At 42.6% G+C, this 14,715-nt stretch overlaps 1 protein-coding gene across 8 annotated transcripts in view; it reads right to left on the bottom strand.

The window, feature by feature from the left end:
* Positions 1–14,715, bottom strand: part of Numa1 (nuclear mitotic apparatus protein 1) — an 81,758-nt gene that overhangs the window by 58,638 nt on the left and 8,405 nt on the right. For all 8 annotated transcript variants that reach the window (XM_023702037.1, XM_023702043.1, XM_023702047.1 and 5 more), the window contains exon 2: positions 10,241–10,336. The gene's annotated coding sequence lies outside the window, so the exon portion shown is untranslated. The remainder of the gene's footprint in view (positions 1–10,240; positions 10,337–14,715) is intronic.

Raw genomic sequence — 14,715 nt, 5'->3', positions numbered from 1 at the left:
CCCGGAACGAGGGATTGAACTCACGCCCTTGTACTTGCCAGGGAAGCACTTAATCCACTGAGCCATCTCCCTGGCCCCTTACAATGTCTTTAAACATGTTTTACAAAATGTAAATGTCTTGTAATTCTAGGCCTACTTTTACACACTGCTCTGCCACCTGTTTATCTCCACATTTTATCAGGTGTCAGCAAGTAAAATTCTAACTCAGATTTTTAAAAAGCTGCATAACAGAAAAGATCATAATGTGTTCACATATTTTTCTACTGATGGACATGGTTACTTTTAACCTGTTACCATTTCAAACAACGCTGCAATGAACAAATGTGTATGTTTCTATGTGAGTGATATGGGAAAAATATTTTGACACACATTTTCATATTTTTTGATTGTCCCTTTCCTATCATCAACCCTGCCTCCCCTGCTCACAGAATTACCCTCAGACTCCAGTGTGACAACAGAGGACAAAGTAGTTTGGAAGCTTGCCAAGACAAGAGATAGCGTTTTTTTAAGGAGGCTACTACCATTTTTGTTTTAAACAGATTTTTCAGAGAGGCTATACAGCCCTTATGCAGCAGACAGCAAAAACTTTTTAACAGCTTCCCATCAAAGTTAGGCCTCTGACTCTGTCAAGTATACTTAGCACTACTCACAAGTCAACATACTATGGCCTGCAGGTAAGAACTTCACAATCTATGTCAAGTTTTATTAAAACATATCCACACCCACTCCTTTACACACTGTCCAAGGCTGCTTTTATTCTCCAATGGCAGAGGTCAGGAGCTGTGACCATATGGCCTGAAAAGCCTAAAATATTTACTTCCTGGATCTAAATAACAAGCATAACTCACAGTTGATTCCTAAAGATAAGCTTCTCAATGGGAATTAATTGTGGTCTAAATAATGACAACATAGCTATGTTAGAGTGGGTATCATTTTCAAATCAATTTACGTATAGTGTGAGTCTGGTACATAATATTAAAGGAAAAGGCTCAAAACATGCATGTGAAATCAAAAGATATACTTTTAAGTTTTGACACTAATTCTAAAACATTTCCTATTATTCTTCACCTTCTTTTCTTTACTTTCAAGGAATGGGAAACAAACAAATCTGGTTCCTATTGTCCTTCAATGACTTTGACAAGCTTCCACCCACACATCACAATAACAGCCTGAATCTAAAGCATGCCTCACTGTCTGCTACTAAATACACTAAATACTATCAACACAAGTCTCTCCCCTTCCGGTAGTATAGAGAAGATTTACTAGAAAGCAGCTAAACATTTCCACTTGCAGCACATTAAGCTAAACTGTTAGGAGACAGGGCAATCACTGACTCTTGTGGGAAAGACAGGCTGATTCTCTCCTCTAGATCCAACTTTCTTACATAGTTAATCTCATATAATATCTTATTTAATAGTTTTTTTAAAACATGAGGAAATACTCAAATATTATTGAAGTATTTTCCAAAATTTAGAGTTGGCACCAGGCATCCCAATACTCAGGAGGTTGAGTCAGGAGTTATCGCTGAGAGTTCGAGGCCAGTCTGGGTTACAAAGTGAACTCAAGGCCAGCCTGAACTGCATAGTGAAACTCTGTCTCAAAAAGCAAAACAAGGGGGCCTGGCCCTAGCTCAGTCCTTGGGCCGGGGAGATGGCTCAGTGGAATAAGCGCTTCCCTGGCAAACGTAAGGGTCTGAGTTCAATCCCCAGTTCCGCAAAAAAAAAAAAAAAAAGCAATATGCTCCACCACCACCCCTGTGGTCAGGACGTTTCTGCCTTGAAGCCAGTCAACTATGGGCCAAATCCCTCTCAAACTGTAAGCCAATAAGCCTGTCCTCCTGCAACATGTGTCCAGCTGTCCCCCAAGCCTCCTGCAACCACTGCGCAGGCTTCTAGAGGCCGTGATTGATTCATGATCCAGTGTTGGGATTCTCAGTGTGTTACACCCACCTGAAGACAATATAAGGAGGGAAGCAAGGCCTGCTAGCTGCCACAGTCACTGTGCCTCACTTTGCTCTTTGCTGTTTTCTGCCACCATGAACTGCTGCCCTCTCCCGTGTGCAGCTCTGCCTTACAGCCAGCTTATTATGCACTGAAACCTCCACAAACTGTGAACTAAATAAATCTTTTTTTCCTTAACTCTGGGTGTCGGGCATTTTGTCCCAGCAACAAAAGGAAAGTAACTGAGACACCTCCTTTAAGCTGTGGGTGTTGAATAGCTTGTCCTAGCCATGTGAAAGTGGCAAACAGAATTTACAAACGTTGGGGCCAGCGAGATAGCTCAGCGGCATAAGTGCCTGCCTGGCAAGTGCAAGGTCCCGAGTTCAATTCCTGGTACCAATAAAAATAAAAACAAAAACAAAGTCAGAGAAGAGGTACGAATGTTTATAGGCAGACAAGTAAACATAACATTTACACATATATACACATGCACAACTATATACTTGTGATGTATACATGTATGTATACTTAAAAGTAAAACATGTTTCTTTCTGAGTTGTAGAATTATGAGTGGTTTTTACTTTCTCTCTTAAAGGTGCATTTTTCACATTTTAAAAACTAATATAAACTGGGTAAAATGGCATATGCCTATAATCCAGCTATAAGGGAGGCTGAAGCAGGAGGACCATAAGTTTCAGCCCATCCTGAGGACTCAGGAAGCTGAGGCAAGAAGATTGCCAAAAGCTCAAGGCCAGCCTCGCTACATACTGACTAAGTTCAAGCCCAGCCTGAACTGCAGAGCAAGGCCCTGTTTCAAAAAGAGAAAAGGCTGGAGATGTAACTCAGTGCGAAGACCCCGAGTTCAATCCTCAGTACCACCCCCCACAAAAAAAATCACATGGCAAGTGAAAATTGCATGAGATGCCTTTTCCCCTAACAATCGGTTTAGCTAAAACCAGTTTCACACTGTTTTGTGTTGATAAGGCTGTACAGAAACAGACACTCTCACCTTTGCTGGTGAGAGCCACACTGGCTCAACCCCAGAAAGCTGTAAGAGCAGAACTGTGTGTAGCCCCACTGGGCAGTGTGGCACTCCTGTAATCCTAGCTAGGTGGAAGGCTGGGCGGGGGAAACGTCATGTTCAAAGCCAGCCTGGGCCACTTAGTGAGATCCTATCTCAAGGAAAAAAGGATGCAGCTCTGTTATAGAGTGCATCAAAGAAGAGATGACTAATAAACTACTGTTAATGAACCACAATCACCACATTCTCAATGCTAAATCCTAAAACCTTATACTTCAAAACAGTCCAAAAACCGAAATAACATGGATTAGGTTCTCTTACTCTATACATCAAAAACACTCAAACTGGGGCTGGGGAGATGGCTCAGTGGAATAAGTGCTTCCCTGGCAAGCGCAAGGGCCTGAGTTCAATCCCTGGTTCCGCCAAAAAACAACAACAACAACAACAACAACAAAAACACTCAAACGGCTGATTCCATTCAGAATAAAGTCCAAATCCTTAGCCTGATGCTTACAGTTCTTCACCATCCACCTTCCCAACTTCTTTCCCAGCTTCACCTCTAGCTCATTCGCCTAAAATACTATTTCAGACTTATTTTCCTCAAACATGCCAGGCATTTTCTAGGCTTTGTGCTTTTGCCCTTTGCCCATGGTGTGACCATCCTGAAAATCCCACTTTCTTGTCTTTTTTGAGACAGGATCTAGTCATGTAGTGTAGGCTGGCCTTGAATTTTGAGATGCAGCCCAGGCTGGCTTCTATGGTGATCCGCCTGCCTCAGCCTCCCCAGTGCTAGGATTATAGGCATGTACCACAGCCCAGCTTTGAAATTCCCTGTTTTCTAAACCTACTTCTCTTATTCATTCAAACTGGCCCAAACACCTTCTCCCATTGGAAGCTCTGTTGGTCCTTCCCACCATCAAATACAACTGTTCTTCCCTCTTTATACCCCCATCTCACTTGTTCCTCTATCTACACCAGCAATTTCATTCCTGTTTGGAGCCATGCTAACAGTATGTCTTACCTGACCAAACTCCTAAGGAACAGATACCATCTCACTCAGTACCACTCTAGCAAAAACAGTATTAAATTATTAGCTCACTACATGGCAGCCAACTGGCCTTAATCTAGTAAATTCTTTCAATGAAGTAGCCAGTGAAGTCCAGTAATCAAACAAGATGTCCTTCTCATTTTAATTCACACACCTAGCATGAGAATCCTACAGATGTCATGGGCCTGCCACTTTAAGGAGACTGGCAAACTGACTGTGTACAATTACACAATCGTAATTAAAACTAAAGGGCACTAAGGGAAAGAGAACAGGGAGATTGACAGATATGGGTTCTATAGGTTTCTTTTCCTCAGTTTGGAGCCTAAATCTTCCAGCTTATATAGTGTCTAATGAGCTCACTATGAAGTCTACTGTCTAATAGGCTCATCTGTAAGATCTAAGTATTAAAATGCAACTGCAGGCCACTCTGTCTCTCTACCAACCTGCCCTGCTCCTGGGCATTTAATTTCAAATTGTGGTTGCATGGGTCTTTTCTTTAAATGAATCCCACTGCTCCAATCACTCATAGAAATTAACAGCAAGAAAGAATCTCTCAATCTTCTAACTCACAACATCCACACAGTGCACTTTGAGGAAAGTGCCCCCACCACCACCACACACACACACACTATAAACAATATGTCTTCCTAAGGAATGACTTCTCTCAGCACCAGCTAGACCTGGGATTGTTTTACAGGATTTTCTCCGCCCCTTCTCTTTGAACAGCTACTTCATATTTGACCCATCATTCCACTGTGACTGGAAGTAACAAGTAACCACAATAGCTTAGGGAGTAAACTCCCACCCTCAGTAGTCAAGTAGCTTGTCACAGACAGATATTTCTCTATCTCAAACCTACCTGTTTTTTGTTTTTACTTTTTCAATACCCAGGGTTGAATCCAGGGCTTCATATGTGCTAGATAATTCTTCTACTGCTGAGCTACACTCCCAGCCCTTTTCATTTTCAGATAGGATCTAATTTATATTTCCCAGTTTAGCTTTGAACTTTTGATCCTCCTGCTCCAACCTTCCAAGTAGCAGAGAATTACAGACCCTGATTTTCAGATGTAGAAAATTCTTTGAACATAAAAATGAAGAAAATGGGGCCAAGAAGATAGCTTCAGTGGTCTAAGTGACTGCCTGGCAAGTGCAAGGACCCAGGTTCGATCCCTGGTACTGCATGTCATGCTGGCCCTGGAACCCCAGACATGCCCTGCCAACCACCAAAACTGGGCATGGTGGTACAGGTGTGTAATCCCAGCAGTGGGGAGGCTGAGACAGGAGGATCACTATGTGTCTGGGTTGCATAGCGAGACCCTGTACCAAATAAATAAATGAAAGATTAAAAAAAATAAATAAAGGCCTAGAGTAAGAAAGAGAATTGCAAATGTACATGTTGACTTCGTGACAAAAACTAACAAAACTACTACAGTATTTCCAGGAAGAGATTCTAATTTGAATGCATTCACAACTAACAGCCCCTCTGTTCTAACCACTCATTCACCAGCCTGCACCCACTCTTTCTCAAACCTACCACTGCTGACAAAAAAAAAAAAAAAATTCAAGCCAATTGTCAAGGTACGCACCAGCAACTCCAGTACTCTAAGAGATGAGAGTAGAAAGATGGTAAATTCAAACACAGCCTGTGTGGGCTGGAGAGATGGCTCAGTGGTCTAAAGCACCTACTTGGAACAAGCTTGGCAAAGCATACGGACCACGGTTCAATCCCCCAGTACCACATGCCAGCCAGCCCTGCCCCCTGGTGGGCTGAGCTGGCCACACACACACAATAAATAAATGCAAACACAGCCTGTGAAACTTTGTAATTTAGCAAGACCTGGTCTCATTATTATTATTATTATTATTATTATTATTAATTATTATTTTCCATATAGCATGTTACTGTGCTTACTGTGGTAGGCAATTTGATAACAATGTGCAGTCAACTGTAAATATTCACATATCTAAATATAGAAAATACAGAAATAGTAAATACCCGCATATCTAAACATAGGAAAGTTGTTGTAAAAATGCAGAATAGGTACAGCAATTAACCACTAAGAAGAATATATGCAGTGTGTTATTTGTTGAAATTGTACTTCCGATTTGATTTGAAACTGTCTCATTGCTATTTATCAATAAAATTTTGGAAAAAAAATAAAAGAAAAAGAAAAAAATGCAGAATAGAAGGATATGAGTCTGCAATACCTTACACTTAAGACGTTGAGTCCTATGACCATGGCACCCAGGTCACCCCTCAGCCAAGGGGCAAGCAAGCCTCCCTGGCAGCGTGGCCTCAAGAGGTGTGAGCCTCTGTTGAGGAAAGTGGGACCTTCCCTGTTCCGGAGCCCTGGTGCTGCAGGCAGCGACTGCTCCCACTCACATTGGGCCAGGCTGCTCGGCGGTCAACGGTCATAGCAATGGCCAGTCTCAAAATTACATTTAAAAAAAATTTTTTTTCTTTTTAAAGACCAGGGATATATAGCTCAGTGTAAAGATCCTAGGTTCAAGCCCTGGTATGGGATGGGAATTTGTCAATAAAATGATTTAAAACATCATTTCTCCTGCCAAAGACTGGAGCTACCAAACCACCTCCTTCAGACACACCACCTGGGGATCTTCCTGACATGCCAGCATGCTGGCAAGTATCAGCTGCCAGCTGGAAAACTCCTTAGTCTTGTGGGTCTTCTGGACAAAGAAATACAATGGCACCTCCACTACCATTTTCTACAGCAACATGTTCTCTTTCCAGGCCCCAACAAATGAGGACTACTATACCGAGAGAAAGGTTAATTTTCTCCACTAGTCACCTTGATCTAAAAGCAAGCAATACACAGTTGAGTATAAACAAAAGTGACTCCTTTTCTAGCAAACATTTCCTGACTGATTCAACCAAATGAAAACTGTAATCAAATTTGCCTCTTTAGGGAGCTACTTACTTACTTTAACAATTTCAGTACTGCTCAAAATATTTATTGTTTTTTTATTGGGTTGGGTTTTTTGTTTGTTTGTTTGTTTGTTTGTTTGTTTTTTGCGGAACTGGGGATTGAACTCAGGTCCTTGCGCTTGCCAGGAAAGTGCTTATTCTACTGAGCCATCTCCCCAGCCCTGCTCAAAATATTTATAAAATACTTATTTGGGGGGTGGCTCAGTGGTCTAAAGCACCTACTTAGAACAAGCTTAGCTAAAGCACAGGGACAGCGGTTCAATCCCCCAGCACCACATGCCAGCCAGCCCCGCCCCCTGGTGGGCTGAGCTGGCCACACACACACATACACACACACACACATAAAGAAAATTTAAAAAATAAAAATAAATAAAATACTTCTTTGGGAGCTACTGTAAGCATTATTCCATGTGAGACACAGAAAAATTAGATCTTGTTGTTTTATAGTGATACTTCATTCATCAGCAAAAAGGTAATGCCTTGTCTGATTCTCTCAGTATTTTCTAGTTGTTTCCAAAAACTGAATCTACCAAACAAAAGCAGACTTCCTACTCAAAGTTTGGCTTAGGACTGGGATCAGGGGTAGCTCAATGGTACAGCTCATGCTTACCAATGAAGCTCTGGGTTCAATTTCCAGCATTCCACCCTCCAAAAAAGAAGACTGGGCTGGGGATATAGCTCAGCAGCATAAGCGCCTGCCTGGCAAGCACAAGGTCCTGAGTTAAATCCCCAGTACTAGGGGAAAAAAAGGTTCAAAAAGAAGACTAGCTCATAAGGTAATTGTGATCATACAAGAATAAATGTAAAGAGAACACACTTCCTGGAAGGAAGAAACTTATAGACATTGTAACTGTCCCACCATTACAATGGAGAGGATAATACATATATATTATATTCTAAAACATGTATTAAAAATGAACTATTATAAGCAGATACAATGTAATCCCACAACTGTACTCCCAGATACTCAGAAGACTAAGGATAGCAAATTCAAGGTCAACTTGAGCAACTAAAATCCTGTCTCAAAATAAACATAAAGGTCTCAGAGATTAGCACCTGGCATGGTGGCGCAAGTTTGTAATTCCAGCACTCAGGAGGCTGTGGCAGGAGGATCGCTGAAAATTCAAGACCAGCCTGGGGTACAAAGTGAGCTCAAGGCCTAAGAGTTTAGTTCAGTAATAGAGTGCTTACCTAGCATATACACGAACCTGGGTTTGATTCCCAAGTACTGCAATACATATACAAACATTACATTATAATAATAATAAATTTTGGGCCTAGAAAAGTCATCATTTAACCCAAAATGTCTATTTTTACATATAAGAAAACTCCATTGCTTTGAGGTTAGGCAATCTGTCTCCTGTCATACTGCTAGTTAGCAAGAGTCAAGATTACAAACCCAGATACCCCAACTCTCAGCATACTTCCATCTAGTGACCTCTTCCAGCTTCTTACTTCTATCTTTCATTCCCCTGATCAAGGAGGAGGGAGATAACTTGGGGATACAAAAGCACACAAAGAATGGTTCTGAAACCCGGTAGCTGAGAAATGGGCTAAGGCCCCATTTCTCTGTTGTGACCTCATATTAGTGAGCCTGATCACAAGCATTCTGGTCAACCTCCTCCAGAAATGAAGCCTGTGAAAACTTCTGGACACTTCCCCCACAATTAGAAACCTCTCAGCCCACCTCCTACAATAACCTATTTAAGACTGGGCATGGTGGCGCATGCCTGTAATTCGAGCTCTTGGGAGGCTGTAAACAGGTGGATCACTATGAGTCTGATCTAGTAGTGAGACCCTGAATATCCCGTAGACATGTCACTAAAAAATAAGAAAGAAAGAAAGAAAAAAATAATAATAACAACCTGTTTACTTCAAGTGACTAAAGAAAGGTACAAGGGTACCATGTAGAATCTACATCAGGAAAAAAGGTAGTAAAAATCCTGCTCAAGAAAAAGCTGACCTACAAAAAAGCAGTGAGAGCGCAGGAACCATCTTGCCTTACCTCCTTGTAGAAGCATCAGCAGGCTAGGATACAATGACAGGCTGGATTCAAATTAGCTTCCACCCAGGGAGGGAGGAACAAAGGGACAGGAATGTTTGTTCATTCTCTCACCCCACTGACTGTTGGTCAGCTCAGCTGCACATCATCCCGGGCAGCCCCAGTATCCTTTGAATCACACAGCAACCAGAAGGGACACCACACAAGCCAGGTCAGGGGGATGAGTCAGTGACAGCAGGAAGAGTCACTGGGGCAGAAACTCTGGCCTTCTGTGGTAAGAATGCCAAACCACACCCCACTTGGTCAGCATAGAGGAGGCCCTGCCCTATCAGGATTGAAGTCTCTAAACCAGGAAAGGTCTTTCCTCAGAAGCTGCACATCCCTCTCAGTTTCAAGTGTGTCTCCCTGCTCAAAAACCTTGCAGTTTTCTTCTCCCTGAAGTAGCAGATCTGAAGTCTTTGGTTAACATTCTAAGTCTTTCACTCCCCTCAGTTATTCACCTTTATTCTCACAACTACATAAAGTAGACTGGGAACTAATCAATCCAGTCTTCACTCTTTTCTCTGTGTAAATCAAGCTCTGTCTTATCCCATGCCTTCAGCTTTCCAGGGGTAGCAAATTCAAGAGATGTCACCTCTGCAGGTTATACACAAATGTTCCAGCGAGGCATATGGCAGAACCAGGGAATACTAAAGCCATTCAAATATTCATGTCATATTTCATTCTGAGCATCACAGTAACATTTCTTTCTTTCTTTCTTTCTTTCTTTCTTTTTTTTTTTTTTGCGGAACCGGGGATTGAACTCAGGCCCTTGCGCTTGCCAGGGAAGCGCTTATTCTACTGAGCCATCTCCACAGCCCCTTTCTGCCACTTCTAAGCCCATCAGAGAAATAGGATCAATAAATGCCCACTTGGGGCTGGTGAGATGGCTCAGTGGTCTAAAGCACCTACTTGGAACAAGTTTGGCTAGGGCTCAGGGACCGCGGTTCAATCCCCCAGCACCACATGCCAGCCAGCCCCGCCCCCTGGTGGGCTGAGCTGGCCACGCACACACACACACAATAAATAAATAAACTTTAAAATAAATAAATAAATAAATAAATGCCCACTTGACAGGGCAGAAAGCAGCTGCTGCCCACACAGAAGACCAAATAATGAGGCCACACTGCAGCCCCCTTGCCACAGGGCACCCAAAACTTGACAGCCTGTGAAACATGTGTCTCTGTCAAGTCAGAAGAAAGCACTCAAGTGGTCAATTAAGTATGAAGTCTTTATTTCTTACCAGATAAACCAGTCCTTAACTGCAATAAGGCAGAAGAAATCTACCAGGCTGCTGAATCACTGGCATTTCCGACACAGGCTTCAAAGACATTGGCCTCTAAATAAGAAAGAAAAGGCAGGTGACACAGCTGCTAATGAGGGCCTCAACCCAGGGGCATGCTGGGTAAAAATACCTGTCTCCTTTCTCCAGCTACCACTTCATTTTATCTCTACTGGGGCAACTACTGACTCCATCACCAATCCTTCACTTTGGTTCTTTCCTCCCCTCAGTAACAGACAAGATACTGTCCTTTCCACATAGCTTTTCCCCCAAATGACTAGAAGGAAGAGTTAAAACTCTTCCCCTGGAGGGGCCAGGGAGATGGCTCAGTAGAATAAGCACTTGCCTGGCAAGTGCAAGGTCCTGAGTTCAATCCCTGGTACCGCAAAAAAAAACAAAAAACCACAAACCAACTCTTCCCCTGGAATCACAATCAAGTATACTGTGTCAAATGTGGGGGAGAAACTACAGATATTTATCTAGGACAGAACATAAAAAAATTTATTTTCAAGTATATGTATACTTGTCATGCAGGTAAAAAAGAAGAACATGCACACTGAAAGATAAAGCCACGGCTGAGTGAAGTTATAGGAAAATAGACTGTGGCTTAACATAGGGAAAAACTTCTAGTATATTACAGAAGTTAAGAAGGTGAGATTTAAACCGAGTATAATGGCACACACCTGAAATACCAGCTCTCAGGACAGTACAGCAGGAGGACTAAGTTCAAAATCAGTCTGGGCTACACAACTGAGTTCAAAGCCAGCTCGTAATTTCATATTGAAACTCTATCTCAAAAACAAAACAGTTGGGGCGGGGAGATGGCTCAGTAGAATGAACGCTTGCCTAGCAAGCGCAAAGGCCTGAGTTCAGTCCCTGGTTCTGCCAAAAAAAAAAAGAGTGAGGGCCAGCGAGATAGCTCAGCTGACTAAGCACCTGCTTTAGCAAGTGCAGGGACCAGGGTTCAATCCCTAAGGGAAAAATGGCAGGCAAGAGGAGGCTGCCACAATCTTTTCCCTTACAGCACACTGCTTCTTAAGGACAGGAGCTGGTTCTGCCCGATTTCTTTCTATACTCCCAGAACCAGCCTGGCTGAAGACCTCAGAGGTACCTGTGTCAGACGGGCAGGGGCTCCCCAGGGCCTTCCTGTGCACTCCCACTGCAACCAGCAGCACCAGGTAACACCTTTTCCCTAGAGAATGCAGGGGCAGCTCCTCCAGATCCCTCCAGACTTCTAGGTTCTGATAGCCCCAAACTTCCTCCCTTTTGTTTTTCAGTCCTGGATAATAAGAAAGCTGCTTAACGCAGTTATTTTATCAAAGTTACTATAAAAGGTTCCCTTTTTGTTTCTTTGGTCCTCAACAAAGATACAAAGCAATTTTTTTTACTGAGTTGGGGCCCTGCCCATTAGCTCAGTGGTTTAAGTGCCTGCTTAAACACAACAGTCAGGCCATGATGCTGTGGTTCGATCCCCAAAACTCGTGCCATCCAGACCTGCCCTGAAGGCATCTTGAGGCTGCCAAAAAAAAAAATAAATAAAAAATTAAAAAATCGGTCTTTTGAGTTCACACTATTAAAATAAGGACTTCTAGCTGGAGGCAGTGGTATGCTTCTGTTAACCTGGCTACTCAAGAGGTTAAGGAAAGAGGATTAAAAGTTCAAAGCCTAGCCCAGTGTAGGGGAGCACACCTGTACCTCCAGCACTAGGAGGCTAAAGGAGGACTGCCATGACTTTGAGACCAGCCTCAACTACATAGTGAGACCCTGTCTCAAAAAAAGATGCTTGAGGGGCCGGGGAGATGACTCAGTGGAATGAGAGATTCCCTGGCAAGCGATTCCCTGGCAAGTGCTTTAGTTCAATCCTTGGCTCCACAAAAAAATAAAAATAAAAAACAAATCAGCCAAAAAGAGACACTTGAGGCCTGCCTGGACAACTGAGACTTCATCCCAAAATAAAAATATAAAGGGCTCAGTGTAGCAGCCCTGGGTTCAATTTCCAGTATCATTAAAAAAATAACAACATGGGGCTGGGGAGATGACTCGGCAGAATAAGCGCTTCCCTGGCAAGCGCAAGGGCCTGAGTTCAATCCCCAGTTCCGCAAAAAAAAAAAAAAAAAAAAAAAAATTGACACACAGATAAACTGAATTCACTATAAAGTTAGGGAAATGTTTAGCAGTAGTGGCAAACACCTGTAATCCAAGCATATGGAAAGCTGAGGCAGGAAGATCCCATCAGTTTGAGGCCAGTGGGATGCATAGTGAACTCAAGACCAGTCTGAACTACACAACAAGACTCTGTCTCAAAAAGGCAAAAACAAAAAGTAGATTAGTACCCCGGGCCTGCTGTGCTGGCCCCACCCCCAGGGGCATGCTGAGAAGGCAATTGAGACTGGATGTGGTGTGCACGCCTGTAATACCAGCTTTTGGGAGGCTGTAAACAGGCGGATCACTACAGTCTGATCTAGTAATGGGACCCTGAACACCCTATAGACCCTTCTCTAAAATTTAAAAAAAATTTTTTTTTAATTTTTTAAAGTGGATTTGTGAGCTGACCACACAGATGTCCTTGTGGTGTGAGAAATAACATCCTTATAAATCCAGGATACAGATTTTCACCCATCCCCTGCAATACTGGGAAATGAATCCAGAGCCTTCCCATGGAACTGCATCTCCAGCCTTTTTTTTGGAGATAGTCTCAGTAAATCTCTAAACTGTCCAGTCTGAGCTCAAACTTGCAATCTCCTCCTTCAGCCCTGGGATTACACACATGCAGCATCACACCCAACTCTAGGGATACAGACCTTGAGCCAACAAAGGTAACTGAGATCCCTGTGTAGAGGATAAGACCCCAGGGAGATTCCCTAGTAAAAAGACAAGACTAAAAAACAAAGTGACAACAAACTATCCATAGGGAAATAAGGAAGACTGCCCTGCTCACCTCATGAAGTAGGGGAAAAAATATCTGCTAGAAATTCAAAACCACAGGTACGTAAAACAGTGCATTTGGAGTTTAAATCTATACAACTATGACCTAGAAATCTACAAATAGAGCATAATTACATTGGTTCCAGGATAGGAATAGAATTGAGTGCCAAATGAGGAAATAGAAAGCTGCTCCAAGAGATATAGTCAATAAATACATGAAAAAACCAGGGTGGCATGCCTATCATCCCTGCACTCAGTAAACTGAGGCAAGCTAATCACCAAGGCCAGCCGAGGCTACATAGTGAGTTCAGGCCAGCCAGAACTAGAGAAGGAGAAACTGTCCCAAAAATTAAAAACACATGAAAAAATGTTTTTAAAAAAATGTTCAGCATCACCAAGTATCAGGAAAACATGAATTTAACCCATACAAGAGGGCTAGGAAGATAGCTTGGCAGTCTAGGTGCCTGTTGGGCAAGCACAAGGACCCAGGCATACCTGTAATCCCAGCACTGGGGAAGCTGAGATGACAGGAGGATCACTAAAAGTCTATTCTGCAGAGTGAGACCCTGCACCAAAAAATAAAATATTTTTTTAAAAATAAAAGTAAATTAAATTACGCAAGAAACTACTACAGTACTCTTGCTAGCTGTGGTGGCACTTGCCTGTAATCCCAGCAATAAGGAGGCTGAGTCACACAGATTGTAACTGAATTCAAGATCAGCCTGTGCTACAAAGTGAGCGTGAGGCCAGCCTGAACATAAGATCCTGTCTCAAAAAGACAAAAAAAAAAAAGAGAGAAAAAAGAAAAAGAAACTACTACACCTCTGTAAAAGTGATTAAAATTAAAGATGATACTGCCAAGTGATGACAAAAATATGAATCACCAGGAGCTTTCATATTTGATTATAGAAATATAAAGTGGGGCAACCCATTGAGGACTCCTGTCTCTTAGGAGCTATTCCTATTGCCCATTCCTTTTCTTCAATAAATTTTCTACTCTGGAAGGAAGGGAGGGAGGCAGGCAGGCAGAAGCACCATAGAACACTGATAATTTTTTTAGATGTTAACTGGAGCTGGTGATGCCAACCTATAATCGCAGCACTCTGGAAGGCTAAGGATGGAAAATTAAAAGTTCAAGCACAGACTGGGGCAACTTATCAGGACCACAGCTCAGGTTTTTTTTTTTTTTTAATAATAAAAAAAATTGACTGGGGATGACTCTTTGTGAAAGCCCTGAGTTCAATCCTCAGTACCACAAATTAACCAACTTAAATATATACTTATTGGGCTGGCCTAACAGCTCAGCAGACTAAAGCTCCTGCTTAGGCAGAGCGGAGTGGCCAGGGCCAGGGTTCGATCCCCAGCATGCCATGCACATTGAGACAGTGATGGAGACTGGGCGTGGTAGTGAATGCCTGTAATCCCAGCACTTGGGAGGCTGAAAACAGGAGAATCACTACGAGACCAATCTATATAGTGAGACCCTGTAGACTCTGTCCTAAATACAGGGG

The sequence above is a fragment of the Octodon degus genome, unplaced genomic scaffold, assembly GCF_000260255.1.
Source record: "Octodon degus isolate 3935 unplaced genomic scaffold, OctDeg1.0 scaffold00146, whole genome shotgun sequence".
Classification (NCBI taxonomy): Eukaryota; Metazoa; Chordata; class Mammalia; order Rodentia; family Octodontidae; genus Octodon; species Octodon degus.
The sequence above is the reverse complement of the archived record's forward strand: the minus strand, read 5'-3'. Positions and strand labels throughout refer to the sequence as shown.